Source organism: Silurus meridionalis, chromosome 19, assembly GCF_014805685.1.
Source record: "Silurus meridionalis isolate SWU-2019-XX chromosome 19, ASM1480568v1, whole genome shotgun sequence".
NCBI lineage: Eukaryota > Metazoa > Chordata > Actinopteri > Siluriformes > Siluridae > Silurus > Silurus meridionalis.
Window position 1 is genome coordinate 12,320,009 of NC_060902.1, and position 8,281 is coordinate 12,328,289.

At 39.1% G+C, this 8,281-nt stretch overlaps 1 protein-coding gene across 6 annotated transcripts in view; it reads right to left on the minus strand.

Annotated features, from left to right (window-relative positions):
* The window catches only part of foxp4 (forkhead box P4), a 127,137-nt gene extending 121,184 nt beyond the window's left edge, over positions 1-5,953 (minus strand). For 3 of the 6 annotated variants that reach the window (XM_046874935.1, XM_046874936.1, XM_046874933.1), the window contains exon 1: positions 5,191-5,953. The gene's annotated coding sequence lies outside the window, so the exon portion shown is untranslated. The remainder of the gene's footprint in view (positions 1-5,190) is intronic. The other 3 variants (XM_046874938.1, XM_046874937.1, XM_046874934.1) reach the window with 2 other exon arrangements.
* Between the last annotated feature and the right edge of the window lie 2,328 nt (positions 5,954-8,281).

Here is an 8,281-nt window from a genome sequence, read left to right on the forward strand (position 1 = left end):
TTTCCTCTCACTCTCACTGCCTCTCGGTTCATCCTCTGATCAGTGTCAATTGAAAAGTCCTACACACACTATGGCACTTCACTCTGAGTGCTTTCCAAAGGACATGAACCAACACACGGCCCTTAATATCTCAAAATTCCCCCAAACTATCGTTCATTACTTTGTAAGATTATACAGAGCAATTTTTTTATTTGTACTCAAAACAGTCAGGGGGGGGGTGTTATTATTAATTTTATTTATTTATTTTTTTTTATAAAAATGATTTAAATGGGGAATTGATTATTATTTATATGCCCATCTTGTAGAATAAATTAGCCTGGCTGACAGTACGACTCTGTAACTCTCCTTGCACTTTCAACAGCTGGCTGTTGATTAGAATGTGGATTTGTCACAAAGAAAAAGACCACAGAGGGAGAAAAACAACTCTAAAAGATCTACTCGGCTCCTGGGGACCAGCGTCTGGCTGAAGTTTGCTAATCGCGCCAGCTGACGGGATTTTCAGCGGCACGGATTTTATTTATTATTCGAGTTCTTTTTAACGACACGCGCAACTCCGAGAGAAACTTCAAGCGCGTTCGCTCCGGAGTTGTCATTTAGCCGTCACCCTCGTGTCTTTCACTGGCGCATTAAAAACTGCTGAAAGTTTCTCTCCCTCGCAATCTTTTTTCCCCTCTCTCTCTCTCTCTTTCTCGCTCTCCAGAGGAGCTTAACTGATATGTATGCCCCCCACCCCTCCTCCCCCGCCTGATGGACGTGATGGTTTGTCAGTCTTTAACTAGGGTTTTCAAAATATACACAGCGTTGTGTTATGAGGACCTTCGTGAAAAGCGAGAGCGGCGGAGGTGGAGGGGAGGAGAAGCAGGATTGAGAGAAAATCCATAACCTAAATACAGCTGTCAGGCCAAATGCAAAACTTAGCAGGAGCGCGGTTTTTTTTCTTCTTCTCGCGCTTAAAGCTAACGCTGACCGTGTCAGCACATGTATCGATCAGGCTCATCGGAGTGTGAGGTTTCATCGGCGATGGTTTTCTCTCCCCTCGTTGGTTACAGTCACCCTTCTACGTATCTCACCCTCTTTCTGTCTCTCGGGTGAAAGTGTTTTCTAAGCGCTGCGCTTTTTCCCGCCAGCACGCTCCACTCCAAGCACTGATAATAGGCCATAAAGCTGGGCCGGTGTCTGCCCAGTGCTCTCCCGGGACGCTTAGCTAATGGATCACGAGGAATAATGACCAACACCTCTGCCACTAATACAGTCATTTCCGTCCTGACTTCCTCTCCGCCACTCCGCTCTGGAAATGGGCCTCGACCCAGCTCCATGGGGTGATCTTAAAGGCATCCGTTCAACTCATAACAACCTAGAATAATGCCGTAGAACGGTTCCCAGAGGTCGGCGTATGCACGTATATATAGATACGTATAAGGGGAGAAAAGACTTGCAAAGAGAAACTCAAGCTGCCACTGATGTTTAATCTCGATGCAAGAAAGCCGTGGCGTGAAAAAAACAAAAACAGAAACCTCCCTACCTCTGTCGGCTTCGTGCCGTTCATCCGAGAGGGTTCATGCCATCTCTACGCAGCACGGCGCCTCAATTAATCAGATAAAGTGTGTCATCTGGAAAACATCCCTCCTCTTTCCACCCGAAAGGAACCTTTTCTTTCTTTCCCGTTCACACATGCAACAGTTTGTGTTAAACTTCGACTTGGTTTTGTTTGTTTGCTTTCGGTTGTTTCTTGTTCTCCGAGAGATTTAAGATTCTTAATAAAAACACGCCTCACTGTCAAAAAAATTTTACCCAAAAAAAAAAAGGAAAAAAAAAAGTGTGATTTATCAATCATGCAAGAAAATGCCCTGGCTTGCTGTTTTTCCACTGAATAACATCTTCAATTAAAACCACATGTTTTAATCACCGTTGCTGCGTCGTTGCTGGTCGGCGCGAGAGGCGACGCATTCAAAGTAGGCAAATGGCCGTAAAATCCAGGCCTGACCCTTTCGCTCAGGGAGTATAAAAGAGGCAAACTTAATCATTGCGTATTTCGGACGAACCAGTTTGAGTGCATTGAGGAAGGGGGGGTGGGTGGTGGGGGGCTGGAAAACGGTCAATAGCGTGACATGAGGTCAAACAATACACACAAAAAAAATCTTCATTCTACAAGCTACTCTTCAGAAACACTTTGATCGGGCAAAAAAAAAAAAAAAAAAAGTATTGATCGGAAAATATTTAATAGAATAATATCATTTTTGAAACTAGAAAAGTGTTTAATGGTGATGGAGCCAACAAGTGCACTTGCAGAGAGGAATAAAACCCAAAATATCTTCCACTCACATTTATATCGCTTAGAGCTCTTTCTCTTTCTCACTCTCACACACACAGAGACAAACAATTAGCTACAGCACATCCTTCTTTTACTACAAAACCACCAAACACTACTAACATCTGTTAGTTCCAAAACTGAACTGATACGACGCACAAATGTTTCTCCTTTAACGACACACACAGACCTGTCAAACCTCACCGGTTCCACTACAGCAAAACTTCTGAATTCCATGTTCACACACTCCACTCTCACTCCATATTTAAATGCGTTTTAATATAAAAGAAAGCAAAAATGAAATGTTTAGAGTTAAGAAAAAAAAAAAAGGGAAAAAAAAAAAAGAAGTGTGTGAGGTTTCCTTCTTTTTTTCCCCCTCCAGCATTTGGCCGCAGAAGCCGGTGTGTGAAAACGATTTGTGTGAAGTGGGGCCGCTGGCACTTGCGGCTCCGAAAGCGACACAAAAGCTCACAATGCGGCTGAAAGTCGCCTCCTCTGAATTATCCTCATTACTATCGTTTGTGTTCGTGCAAAAAGAAAGGGACGATCTGTGCTTCACAATGAATCGCTCCGCCATTCAAGCGTGACTGAAATGAGCAGGTAGAGAAGAGAAAAAAGGGGGAAAATGTCCACAATAAAAAAATATTTTTTTTTTTTCTCTAAAATTATATCAACAGGTCAAACAGATGGATATGCATCCCAAAAAATATCATTACTGATCTAAACAATATTCTAGGATTTTTGCATATGATTCCATTTGTTCATTCTGGCACACACGGTGCAACCGAACCAAGCACAGGATTGATTTATAGACAGGCAGATCATTCATGCGCAGTCACTTCTTAGGAAGAAAAGAATTGAGCAAGAAGAGGAAAAACTGAACTGATCAGAAAGTCGCTCGGGTTCAAAACTCTGAGCCGACTGCGATGTGCATGGCACCGGGCAATAGCAGCAATGCCATTGGGAAACAGGGTCAACGAGCCGCAGGAGGAAATTTATAGCGCCCAAAGCCCTGTCCGGCATCGGTCACCCCGTAATAACTTGCGTGTCAAACCTGCTGTGCCATCCGGTGTGTACTTTTTTTTTCTTTACATGTCAGAGAAAAATGTGTGGCAAGAAACGCATATCAGTCTGAGCTGCATTACACACTCCAGGATTTATTAGTTAGGCCAACATGTGCAAAATCATGCATATGGAAAAACTGAACCTTACCTTAGTCGTAAGTCCTTCGTTTTATACTATTTGTGCATCATTACTGTTTTTTCTTCTCATCACACATAATTACATTCATGCACACACACACACACACACACACACAAACACTCAGACTAAAGGAAAGTCTGAAGACATTTTATGCTGTTTGAAAAAGTGTTTCTCACAGTGAGTAAATTGATACTCAGTGAAACCGAGGTGCAATATGATTTTTTTATAGATATATAAATATCAAATCTATATCAAATCTCCAGTTTTGTAGTGTATCTTCATTTTGTGCGTGGAGCCTAAACGGAGCGCGAGGCGAAAACTCACTTTCACTCTATTCGGCATTACAGGGATTAAGTGTTCTTGTGCTGTGTTCATCATTTCTAAACGTTCAAATAATAAGCAGCGGGTCAAAGTTCCACCCCTGACAAGTTTCCTCCGTATTTTTTTCCCCCCTCCGGAAACCAGAAGACAGGCGTAACTGTTCTTTATAAAGCCTTATAGAAGGCTAAATCCACATGGATCAATAACCATCTGTCATGCTCCAAATCAGCGCTGTCACTCCCGAGCGCTCCAAATCATTTTTTTTTCTATTAAGTGATAATTCATATTTTATTCAATCAAATTAAAACAAACTTCACGCTAATACAAGGAACCCCAACACACTTCTTTTAAAACGTAAATCACGTTTTTTTTGGAGGATGGTTACATCCTCTTTGTGGTTCACTAAGAACGAAAATGATCTCAAACCTGAACGTTTAGGAAACTTGAACGCTGCGTGACAAATCTGCAGTTTAGACACTGAACTCGGGGAAATCGATGATATTATAATACTGATGCATTTATTATTCATTAGAGCTGATTTAATAAAGATCATATCATACTGAGAATGGCGAATTTGTTTGCTTTGTTATATCACAGGCCTCTAACAGTAGTCGTACTATTATCATTAACATTGCTAGCGTTATTATTTTGATGCATATTATTTATGAATTGTATGAAATGCGTGATAAGTCACGTAGAGGCGTGATTTTTATCCGCATGGGTCCAAATAAGAAAGAACACAAGGCCCAAAACATGTTAATAAGCTGTCAAAAAGTTTCTAATCGCCAATGCATATCGTATATATGTCATTTATATATATATATATATATATATATATATATATATATATATATATATATATATATCGAAATGCATGACTACATTAGAATACACCTGAAATGTAGGTAGGTTTCTTTCTTTCTTTTGCTTGCAATGCATAGGTGAAAGTCGCCTCAAAGTTTGATTCAAACGCATTTTTTTATTCGCTCGTGCTGCTATTGCACAAAAAAAGAAAAGAAAAAAAAAAGAAATTCGCACTTTTTTTCCCAGGTGCGACTTCAGGTGATCATTTCTACACATTTAGAAAATAACAAGGATTTTAAAACGCGAGTAAAAATCATAAGTCGGATTTCTTACAACTCAATTTTTTCCTAATTAATGTATTTATTCGTCTAATGTCTTTATTTTAGTCAGTATAGAAATGACGCTCCCGTGCACGCGCGCGCACGCGCTGGTTTTCAAACCCTTAAGTAAATCGTAAGTTGTCGCACTAGTGAATAAACCAAGAGCGAAAAGGATTTTAAAAGGGAGGAAAAGTTTTTGAGAGGTAAACATAAAGAAAGAAGAATGATATGAACCTGTTTGCAAACTCGGAAGAAGTGAAGTTTCACGGCGCGCGCTCGACCATGTGGATGTTCTCGCTCCCAGGTTCGGCTTGAAATGTCCCGGTGATTCCAAAAAAAAAAAAAAATCAAAACTAAAAAAGCGGCAAAAACACCAGAAAAAAAAGCACAAAAGCTTTAAAAAAATGCTCAATTTCGAGGGAGCATTACTTTCAATAATAAAAAAAAAAGACTTCAATGATCTCTATGTCCTTCCTCTTTTTTTGTTTGTTTGTTTTTTGGTTGCTGTTGCGTTGTTTTGTTTTATTAGCTTCCTCTGGATGGTGGAGTAGAAAACAAAACCCCGTGCACACTAGCTCATGATCAATGCAACAACAAAACAACAAAAAAAGAAAAGAAAACTTCGTGAAAGCGAAAACGAGCGCGAGCAGCTTCTTCCCCGGCTTCGCTTTCTTGCTTTTTTTTCTTTCGTTCGTTCTTTCTTTCTCACCTTCCTTTCCGTGCTTTACTTCTCTGTTACTTTTTCCCCCCTTCGTCTTCTCCTTCTTCTTATCAAGTCTTCAGGAACGCTTCGCCTTAGCTGGCATCTTCCCCTGTCCCGCACCTCGCGCACTCTTTTCTCTTCTTTCGGAGAGAAATCAGTGTTGGATTACTCGGGGCTCGCGCGCGAGCGGCGGTGATGTGTTTGGAGGACAATTGACTCTCTACCGTAATGCGCCTAAAACAGGTGCGCGTTCACGCGGCTCCCCCTTCCTTCTCCTCCTCCTCTTCTTCTTCCTCCTCCTCCTTCCCTCCAAGCTCCTGGGAGCTTAAAAAAAAGGAAAAGCAAAAAAAAAAAAAAAAAAAAAAAGGAAGAAAGAAATCTCGCGCGCCCGGAACAGACCTGCACGCGGGTGCGTGAGTGCGCGTGTATAAATGTGTGCATGCGCGCGCTTGTTCTAGTGTGTACTGTATATGCGTTAGAGCGCATGTACTTTTTTGTTTGTTTGTTTTTGTATCCTGCCCGTACATTATTTAAAGCATAATCGACAGATGCTACTAAAAAGTATCAAATCAAAAATAAAAGCGATTCATAAGAAATTAAAAATAAAAGAATATGGTTGATAACAGAAACAATGGAATAACGATAGGAGATTCCCCTACCTCTCAGCAGAGAAACTCTAAGCTAAATCTGCCTTTATCTCCTATTATTACTCAAAGAAGAACAAAAATAGGGGAATAAATAAGTTTTAAGACATCAGACTGTTGCTGATAAGCACTGATGTTGATTCACAGTCTGTCCCATTAAACCAGAGGTGGGAAGTAACAAAGTACAAATACTTTGCTACTGTACTTAAGTAGATTTTTTTGGTATCAGTACTTCACCTTTTACTCTCACTCAAATTTTTTATTTTTTTTACAAATATTTGTACTTTTTACAAAAAAGGCTCGTTACTTTACTTTAAATCTATTTGGTGAAATGTCAATGTTTTCCTTCTTGTTGCACGCCATTTTCAGCCCATCAACCTATTGCACGGCTTTTTCAATCTACCACTGGTGTATCATTTCCTGGCTCTCACACACCATAGACTTAGGCTAGTTTACGAAGCTAACAAGCAGGGCAGAGGGCAACATGAAGTCTGGGGTTAACGTGGATGAGACAGAGGGACTCAGTGATGTAAACATGACTGAGAACAGAGACATTCCTGATCTCCTGATCATCATCATCTTTTCTCTGCGTTTGTTCTTTATTCACATTCATTCACGATGTCCTTTCTTTACTCAGATATAGAAATAAATAAATAAATAAATAAACCACTGAAAACTTATTTTTAATGAGTAGACAATTGTTTTTATTGATGCGCCAAGTCTTGAATTAGCACCAAAATCCGCCATGATGCACACCATGAACCCCCTGGGGTCGACAAACGCGCCGGTGCGTTTTGAAGCATTTTTTTTTTCGCCATAACGCTGAAACAAACTTAGATTACTCTGGCTTTTTTGGTCGTATAGATAAGAGCAATACATCATTCTAATCTGTAAAGGGTCTTTTTTTATTTGTATGAACTTATAATTACAACAAAATGCTGTGCTTTTGTAAAATAAAGAAAACAGACAGGGTGTGCTCTTCACAACACATGAATAAATCACCCTGAATCTCAGTGAATACTGCTTCACAAACATAAATATATGAATAGAAAGTTCGACATGTTCAGTTTTAAACCAATTCACATCGAATACAAATATTCTTTCATTATGTAATCCATATGAAAGTTGGATTACATAAAAGAAAGTTAGTAGAGGTACAGTTTCTCCGGTATCACGTCATTAACCGTCCGTGTGGAAACATAGCAAAGGTTCCATTTGGTGTCCTGATGATTTATGTAATTTAAAACACCATTATTATTTTCAAATATTGACAAGAATATTTTGTCTTAATGCTTTATGTTGAGTTTGGTTTTACTAATAATAAACATGCATTTGCATAAAGCATTAATATTTGTCCATGCCCGTGTTAATTAAGCATTAAATTTAACTGCAATTTTTACATTTAGTTAATGAATTTTTTTTTTTATTACATTTAAATGTATTAATTTAAGGAACATTTAGAACAAATAATTTGTGTGATTAAGTTGTGATTAATCGCGAGTTAACTCATGACGATCATGCGATTAATCTCGATTGAATATTTTAATTGATTGACAGCCTTAATATTAATATGATGTGAGGTCCAGTTACCAGCGTGACACTAAAACAGGTAGTAGTAATGGCTACTTTTTTTAATTTAAGTACAAGTCAGAGACCAAACTTCATTACTTTAACTTGAGTAAAAAAGTGTAGTCAGTACTTCAACTTTTACCAGAGTCTTTTAAAACATGAGTATCTGTACTTCTACTTCAGTGAAGGATGTGAGTACTTTTGCCATCTCTGCATAAAACACCGGGTATGATATGAGCATAAATGCCTGGTAACAGTAAGGCCATTCTATTACAAATAGTGTTTTTTTTTAATTATAAAAAATGCAGCTCAAACCTTCAACCAATATTCCAAGGCACATCTAGATGTGTGGGCCCTGAACGAAGTCTTGCCACCTCTCTTTTCACATAAACTATGGTTTATTACATTT